Below are 9,328 nucleotides of genomic sequence, written 5' to 3'. Positions count from 1 at the left end.
ATTTTGCAAACGCAGAAAGGCAATGGCTTGCTTCTCCTATCGCGGCATACTATAGTCAAACTTTAAAAAAATAAAATGGCCGTTCAAATTTGCTGTTATCTAAAATCTGTTCTTTCCAAATTTTTGATGTCGTTTTTCTTCTAGAACCCAGCTTGTAGGAGCCTGAAATTGCAGTAGGTTTTTGACACTAATAAATACTTCCTTTCGTTAGAAGAAAATTTTTTTCCATCTCCACCCCCTCTCAAGTTATCGCCTCTTGAAATTTATAAAATTTGAATTTTTGACGCCTTATATTTTCAAAACCGTAAGCTTTTTCAAATTTCTATAAACACAAAAAGCTAACGGTAAATTCCATGACATTAAAAAATATACATACTTATTTTTCTTAACTCACGCAATTAACCCTAAAAATCGAACATTATGTGAAGTTATCGCCTCTTGAAATTTATAAAATTTGAATTTTTGACGCCTTATATTTTCAAAACCGTAAGCTTTTTCAAATTTCTATAAACACAAAAAGCTAACGGTAAATTCCATGACATTAAAAAATATACATACTTATTTTTCTTAACTCACGCAATTAACCCTAAAAATCGAACATTATGTGAAGCCCTCTTTAAATCATTTTTTGCTTTATTTAAAAGACTGCATAAATCATTCATCCTAAATATATGCAATCCCAGAAATAGTTTCTTTTATGAATGAAAATAATTTTAATAGTGCGGCAGGTCTACATAGAGTCTATATCATAGACTCTATGAAGATAGACTCTATCCTCTATGATTTTAAATACTATGAAGATAGAATCTATATCATAGACTCTATAAAGATAGACTCTATCTTCATAGTATTTAAAATCATAGTATTTAAAAGCAGTATTTTCACTTGTTGAACGGAAAAGTGCTACAATACAAACCATTGGGATGGCCAATTTTTATTTATTTATATGAAATATTCGCATTATGGAAATAAGTTTTTAATCTAAATTATACTCACAATTTTGTGTTACATTCAATTCAATTGTAGGTTACTTTCCGAATCTTGCTACATCAACACCTAAAGTATAACCAGTGTAATTGTTTTCTACATTTTGGATTATCGAATAAGCACTTGAACATAATCAAATAGATCTATTCTACTTAACAATCAACAAAGACAAGGAAATTCAAAATGTTGAAAATTTATCAAAACAATTTTTATTTTAAAAAACATAAATAACGTACACAACAATTGATTGTAGGTTATAAAAGTTAATAAAAATATAAAAATTTAATATCAAGGTTCCAAACTATATTTAATGACGTATACAAATGCGTATGCACTATATACATATATATATATATATATATATATATATATATATGAACAATAAATTTTTCTTTATTTTAACTTTTGTGATTGAACTAAAAATTCGAAATTATTTTAGTATTGCGAGTTCTAAGAGGACTATAATAAGGGAAATTGCATTTTTAAACTGTTCGTGTTTGAAAAAAAAAATGAATTCAATCTGCATAATATGAGTTCTTTTTAATAATTTTTACATTGGACATTTATGCTCTCGTAACTTTTAGAACTTAAAAAAAAAGTCATGGCATTCAGTTTTTTATTCATTTTGTCATTATATTTTCATTTAAAAGTTTTATTTTGCTCCTTATATATAATAAAATCCCTCACATTTGCTTACCGGAGATGATAGTAGCAGCGGATATTCATAAAAGACTTTTTAAATTAACATTTTATGTCAAAAAAATTTGTTTGAATATATTTTTTATGAATATATGATCGTATTTTGTACATACGTACTCATACATAAACATATTTTATATTGAAATGTAAAAACATTAGTGCGGACCGTTTATTTGTAGTATCCTTAAAGTTTTGTATGTAAGGAGTTTAATGTGCACTTGATACTGAGTAACTTTTCCTAATTAAAGAATATCTATTTAACTATTCAATTTTACGTTGTTTTATCAATTTATATTTTGAACCTGAACGCTCAAATATATAAATTTAAAGGTCATTTGATATTGAAATTATGATATTGAACTAGTACCCTGTGCAAGTGATTGGTTATTAATAAAGTCATAGAAGTTGATTCCATACACCAGTAATATTGAAATTTCTCAATTTTTTAACGGTGCTTTCTATGTATATTTTCAAATTAAAAGAGTAAATGTTGATGCCTGATTCCTTCTGCCTATAAAACCTGTGAAAAAAGCCCACTCTAATGTACTTAACAAAGACTTGTGCACACATATGTACAATATAATAATAACAAAGATTCTTTTCTACCATAATCGCAAAAAGAAAAACAGAACAGAAATAAAAATATCAGAATTAAAAAATTTAATAGTATGATTCAAATATGAAAACATATTTAAAAATAAAAAAAGTTGGAAAAAAAAACAAAAAAAAAACAAATTATTAAACTTTTTTTCACAAAAAAAGTAAAAAATGCAATATGACAAAAAATTTCCAGAATCGATACACGTTCATTTCGCTTATAAAATGTGAAAAAATAAACGTACGCAGTAAAAAAAAACCATAAGTAAAAAGGATAACAAAATTGCCATTAATTTATAAAATGCAATCAAAAATTTATAAGAAAAATTAAATAAAATATTTTCCAAAATCCAAAAAATACAGTGAAAAATGGCAAGTTGGACAGCAGAGCAGAAGCAATAACAAATAACAAAAAAATGTCATAAAATTACAAGTGGCAAAAATTAATGAATTTGTAGTCTCGTGGGTATGGTAATCGTTTGCGTCCGTATACTCTTTAAATTAATTTTTATATGCTTATAGTAATCGTGTTTATATGTATATAGATATTTGTGCAAAACAAATCGCACACCTAGAGTAGCACTGCCAAAATATGAATACGTTGTAATCGTTTGGGTTCATTCGGTGTTAGAGCGTTTAATGAACTTATATTGTTTACTTATATGTACTTATATCTATAAGCTAGATAGAAGAGATATTAGAATAATCCAACCCATTAAGCACTTTAAATACAAATTTGAAACTTGCAGAAAATGATATATATCAGTAAGAGGACCTCACACCGCTGTACTATTATACGAAACAGAATAAATAAACCCATACTACATTTTAATTCAATTCAAGTGTAAAAATTAATTTTGGTAATTGTAAATAAGACCATTAAAATTGTTAAGTTTTGTATTTAACATTTCAACATGAGCTTTCCAACTCAAACAACTGTCAAGTATCGTCCCATGATATTTCACTCTACTTACCTCCTCAATGGCAATACCAACAGAAACAATAATACAAACAGAAACAAAATCAACATGACACTGACGCAGTTTTAACTTAAGTAATTTCGTTTTTGAAATATTAATAACTAGCTTATTGATCCTAAAAAACTCAAACGATATAAGTAAATCATGCGCCATATTAAATTTGGCAACATCAACACTCCCGAATAAACGGAGGATATACCCTTGAATAAACGGCCAAGAAGTGGAAATTTGTGCATATCATTAATGAAATTCAAGAATAATAATGGTGCCCTTGTGGGACACCAATGTTTAGCGTTATATTAAAACCGCTTATGTTATGAAGACTAGCAAATTTTATTCTACCAGTCAAATAACTTTTCAGTAGTTTTTAGAATCATGAAAATTCCTCAAAATAAATATTTTGCAGTAATGATCTCAAAACTACAACGATTTCCAAATTTCATAAAATACGAGTAAACTTTGAATCAAAATTTTAGAATTATTAGGATTTTTGAAATAAGGCAATGTTTCTCCAGAGGTACAAAATGCATGAGGTTACATGTTTTCAAATGTATGTTATATACATATGGTCCGTTTTATACGGCTTATAGGTTGTAATTGTGATATTTGTTGAACAGCTTAAAATTTTAGTTTTTATTTAAATATTTATAATCAAACATTGATTAATACAGAGTCATAATTCCCTAATGTTTACAAACACATTTCCGATTGTGATGATTTGATTTTAGGTTAAAACTTAAGCCTAAATTCACAGCTCATTGAATTTGAGTTTGAAAATTTGCAAAACTTCAATTTCCCTGCAAACTCGACTTTACAATGACAAATCAATTAATTCAGATAAAAAGGACGAATCAGTTAATACAATATGTAAATTTTTAAGAAAATTGGGAGGAGGGCCTCAGAGCCTCTGTCCCCGTGTGGAAAACAAAAAAAAATTGGGTATTATGGGAAGAGCATTGGTAAAAAGAAACTGATGAATCATATACTAATTACATTAATCTCCTTTTCTTATAAATATTTGAAGTATCAAATCAGAAATTTAGCCTCAGCTATATATAAACATGTCTTGCTGCACTTGTTAAATTTAAAAATATTAAATCTGGGGTTCTATATATGTGACGTAACAAAAATGATAACAGAAGTTTTTTATACTCGTAAATACAAATTTTGAATCATATATCAAAAAATAGTAATTAATTTAAATACTAAGTTAAATGACCCCACATTGGTAATTAACACGAATGTATTGACACTAAAAAGCCTCACAATTGATTTGAAACAAAATTTAAATTTGTTAAAATGCAAATATGATTAAAGTGGTTCTTATAGCCTACACTTTGTTTTAAACTGACAAATTACATTAAAGTTCAACTGCCTTCTTAAAACAATATATACAAGAAAAGAAAAGCACTTTTCGGTCCTCAACACCATCATTATAATTACTCACGTCAATTTCATTTTAAAAATTCAAAACACAAATTTATAACTCCACAGGATAAATCAATAAAAAATCACTATGAATTAATCTATCCATAGTTATTTTTAAATATTAATGTAAAACAAAAAGAAAAGATGTGCTTACAGGAATCTTTGGTGGAAACCTCCAGCTGTGAATCACACTGTATATAAAATATTAAAAATTAAAATAATAAGAATAACAACTAAACAACTACTTACTAATTTTCTTCTCCTTTTAAAATATGCTAAATTGATGTGCTCCAGACCCGATCTATAAATTATCAGTCGGCGGAATGCATTTACTCTTACCAAAACAATAAAAGCAAAAATACAAGAATAACAAAAAATATCGTTTAAAAAGAAAATAAACTTTTGCTTCTGTGCAGCAAATCGAAGCATCGGGAATCTCATTCCAACAGTCGTATTGAAGATCATGCTGACGACAATAATGAACAATAGAACACGCAGAGTTGTAGATGAAATATTTTTAATACTTAAAACTAGAAGGTTCTTATAGTAAGGGTTAAACAAACTTCTTTCTTAAACTCTTACCGATCGTTAAAACTTTTTTCATTATTACTATACTATATTTTTTATGTGATGATCATGGTGATTTGAATCGGTGTTTCAGTTGTGAAATGCAAATTGCTTATTGCTTCTGATTTTACATATTTTTTTCTTAAATTATTGGAAATTGGATTTTTTGTCAACGTAAGTTTTTATTGTAGGTTTTATATGCATGTGCAAAATTTCGAATTTTAATACTTAAAAATAATGTTAAAATTATTTCGAAAACGAATTTCTAATTCAAATTTAATGGTAATCTGTTATGAAAATGTATAACATGGAATGCAAAAGCAAAAAATTTTAATATTAGATTGGAGAAAGAAAGTTAATTATTTAAGTTAAAATAATACCAACGGCACTTATTCCTTCAGTCTGGTGCAGGAAATAAGCCAAACGATGAAAGTGTTCTTTGAAAACTTATTCGAAATTTCAAGATTGGTAGAGTAAAATTTAAGATATCTCCGTTTTCTCAATAGATATTCAAAGTTATGGTGATTTGCTTGAGATATTCAAAGAATAAAGCAAAGATATGAAATATCAGCGAAACTCATTTTTTGCTAAACATGTAATCAAAAAATGAAAATAATAACGAAGAGTTGATGAACTTATCAAATTTACAGATTATCATAAAATATTAGTTAAAATATTATGCCATTGATGCGAAATACATGCCAAAATAGACAGCCGGACTGATGTTTTTCCAGAAACAATTTTTTTTTCTCATAATTACAAAACTACTTATATTTAAAATAACCGAAATACAGAGTAGACACAAATCAATGTTATTTACAAGAACATAATTTCTTTTCTCTTCTAATGCATCTAAAATTGCTTAATATTTATTTTCGAATTTTTGACCTTATCGCGAGCACTTAATGATCAGGTGGCTTTTCATTTTGTTATTTCAAATGGATTATTGCATATGTACCATATTGTTGCACTCATGTTGAATTTATGTTGTAATTTTTCGTGCAAACAACAATATCATTGATATTGAGTATAACAAAATTTAGTTAGCAGCACTAGAAACGTCGACGTATCAAGTCAAAGCCAATACTGGTATTAACAAAAAATAATATGTTTTATATTAAAGTGTCCGTATAAGGAATTTAATTTGTTTTTTAATCAACTTTAAAAATTTTCGTTTTACACACGTAAGTGTACAAATTGATGTATAAAATCTGCTTTTGGGTGGTAGCTTCTCTTTGTTTAACAAAAGAAAAGAAATAAAATGCTTTTGAAAGTATCTTACAGGGATATTGTTTACATAGGTAGGTTCATCATAACGTTCTCATATTGATTTTAAAATTCTAAATAACTCTAATAATGATCATTACGAAATAGAATACACTAGTTGTGATTCGTGGACGACGGTGCTCATGTTTTGCTTGAAATGAATCCAATATTTGCTACATCTTACGAGCTGATTGACTGGAATACAGTAAGTTATACCAATATTATACAATTAAAATCTATTTTCCAAAAATATCTCTATAAATGTTTAGAGTCTATTGGATTTGATTTGGAATCTAATTTGTTGGAGTGGTGATATTTTTCAATTTCTTACCTATAGATATTAAACAAGGGTTGCATTTAATTATTACAAAGATCGAATATTTTCTAGTCTTAAATTGAGTATAATATTTTACAGATCAAGTAAGGAAATTCGTCTTTTCGGTAGCTAAGATAAATTCTACAAATTCCATGGAAAAAAGACTTGCAGTAAAAGAAAATCGATGCATGAAATCAGGTGTGATCAGCTTCATAACAAGATATAATTGTATTTACGGTTATTGGGTAATTGCTTGGAACTGGCACTCATTGAATATGTCAAAAGTCGATGAACCATATAATAACCATGAGGTTTAACTTTTATTAAACAAAAAGCCAAAGACCAAAATACTTAGAACAAGTAAGAAACGTTACAAGTACGAGTAGGAAATTTTTTTTAATTTTGAAATAGTATGAAGTAATGGTAATAGAAGAGAACAAATTATTAAATTGAAAATTTAAATTGAAAACATTTAAACAATACTAATTGTACTTCGCATTTCACAATAATTGGTTGAATTCGTATACGTTTTAGTATTTTGAGAACGCCCTTTCTTAAGAAAATTTAATTGAAAGCTATTTAAATTTTAGCACGTGCAATCTATTACAAATATCCTGAAAGAGCGGACTCGTAAACATATACTACGAGTACAATTTGTTTCCCATTTTTTTATGTACCTTTATACATAAATGAATATAGCTTTGTTTGCTGTAAAATTTTTAATCGCAATTACCATAGTCCTGACCCACAAGACAAACAAATTAAAATTCTAATGCAATTATTTTTAAGATTTTTGTAATTCATAAATAATAATTTCTTAATTTACAATCAAAACTTTATTTCCTATACAATGAAGAATTTCCAGATGCACAGAACAAGGATGGCACAGAATTCGCCATAGTGAGCAAATAAATAATTTAACTAGGGCGGTAAGGACGTACCGCGCGCAATTATGAAATTACCCTAAATTATTCAAAAACATTTTGTTCATTGGTTTGCAATTAATTCTAACTATAATGTTTATTCAACATTTCTGTTGGAAATTAAAGAAATTCATTTACATAATTGAACAGTTTTTTGAGGGTGGCTTGTATGATAAATTTGCACATTGTAATATTTGAATCAGTCATGCTAGTTTTTATTTACGCGCAAAAAAAGTTAGATCGTTTTAACAAAGAAAGGTTTTTATTTATCCTATACTTATTCACAATCCTTTCTCTTTTGTTGTCCAAATGTCCAAATAATATATACTTTTAGTGTACTACAATCAATTGCCAACACTGAACGGAACAGAACGGAAATATAAGTGAAAAGAATTCAACATTTTAAATTCCTCTCTAAACAAAAACAAAAATCACTACCGCCTTAAGATACCCTAATGACGTATATGTACGTATGAATGTACAAATGTTTGTACAAATTATTATAAGGAAAGACAGTAAAAAAAGTTATATGAACCGCACTAAAAAGAATGACCATAATTTATGTCCGTACATAATTTCTCAGATCATTTATGTTTTTTTACTTGTACTCGTACAACTTTTTTTTTTTACAAATTTCTTTTTGTAGAATTTACCGAATTTCGGTTGCTTCTGGAATCTTCAGCCTGAAATGCTTTTCATTTTTTATTTTCAATTTTTTTTTATTTTAGTTTTTTTTAAATTTATTTGAAAATGAGATCTCAAAAGTTTTATATATGCAAGTCTAATATGGTACACAAAATGCATATGGGTGGCATGATATTGGCAAGATTCTTAATACCCAAAAAATGCTTGATTTTACAAAAAAAAAATAAGAAAAATAAAAATGTTTTCAATATTTTTGTTTGTAATGATTTTTAGAACTTCTAAATATTCGTAACGAAAATATGTTTATTATGTCCGCCTGTTATGCTTCTGTGCCAGTAAACAGTAGTTTTAAAGCGAGAAAAATATAAGAAAGATGTGAATTGTTTAAAAATTCTTTTTCGTTAAAACTATTTGAAGTTAAGCCCCGACTTCAATTCGCCAGACCCTGGTTTAAATTTATTTAAGTGCATATTATTAAGAAATATTTGTTAAAATAAAATGTGCTTTTAACGAATAGTTTTGTCTAAATATATTTCATATAGACTCTTTAAAATAAAAGTGAAGGAAATAACAGCTTTACAATTTTTTTTTTGGTTATTATTTTATATAACATACAATACTTATTTCAGTTTCAGATTTAGATTTTCAAATTAAGAACCCATGTTTGAATTTAAAATTGAACAAACTTTGAATTTTTTTCAAGATTACCTCACTTTTTTCGAATACATTTTGTTGAAATATGTTCTATATATATGTGTAAAAATAAATATGACAACCAAAGATTGAAACTTATAAAAAAAGAAAACAATAATGAGGTACACAGCCTTTTTAACAAAAATAAAATTTATATCCCAACATTCCATTCTTATTATACAAATATACAGCAGAGTTCTATTATGTGTTCTCCAAAATGCTTGGAA

This window comes from Condylostylus longicornis, unplaced genomic scaffold (genome assembly GCF_029603195.1).
Source record: "Condylostylus longicornis isolate FDR11 unplaced genomic scaffold, ASM2960319v2 ptg000013l, whole genome shotgun sequence".
Classification (NCBI taxonomy): Eukaryota; Metazoa; Arthropoda; class Insecta; order Diptera; family Dolichopodidae; genus Condylostylus; species Condylostylus longicornis.
The sequence above is the reverse complement of the archived record's forward strand: the minus strand, read 5'-3'. Positions refer to the sequence as shown.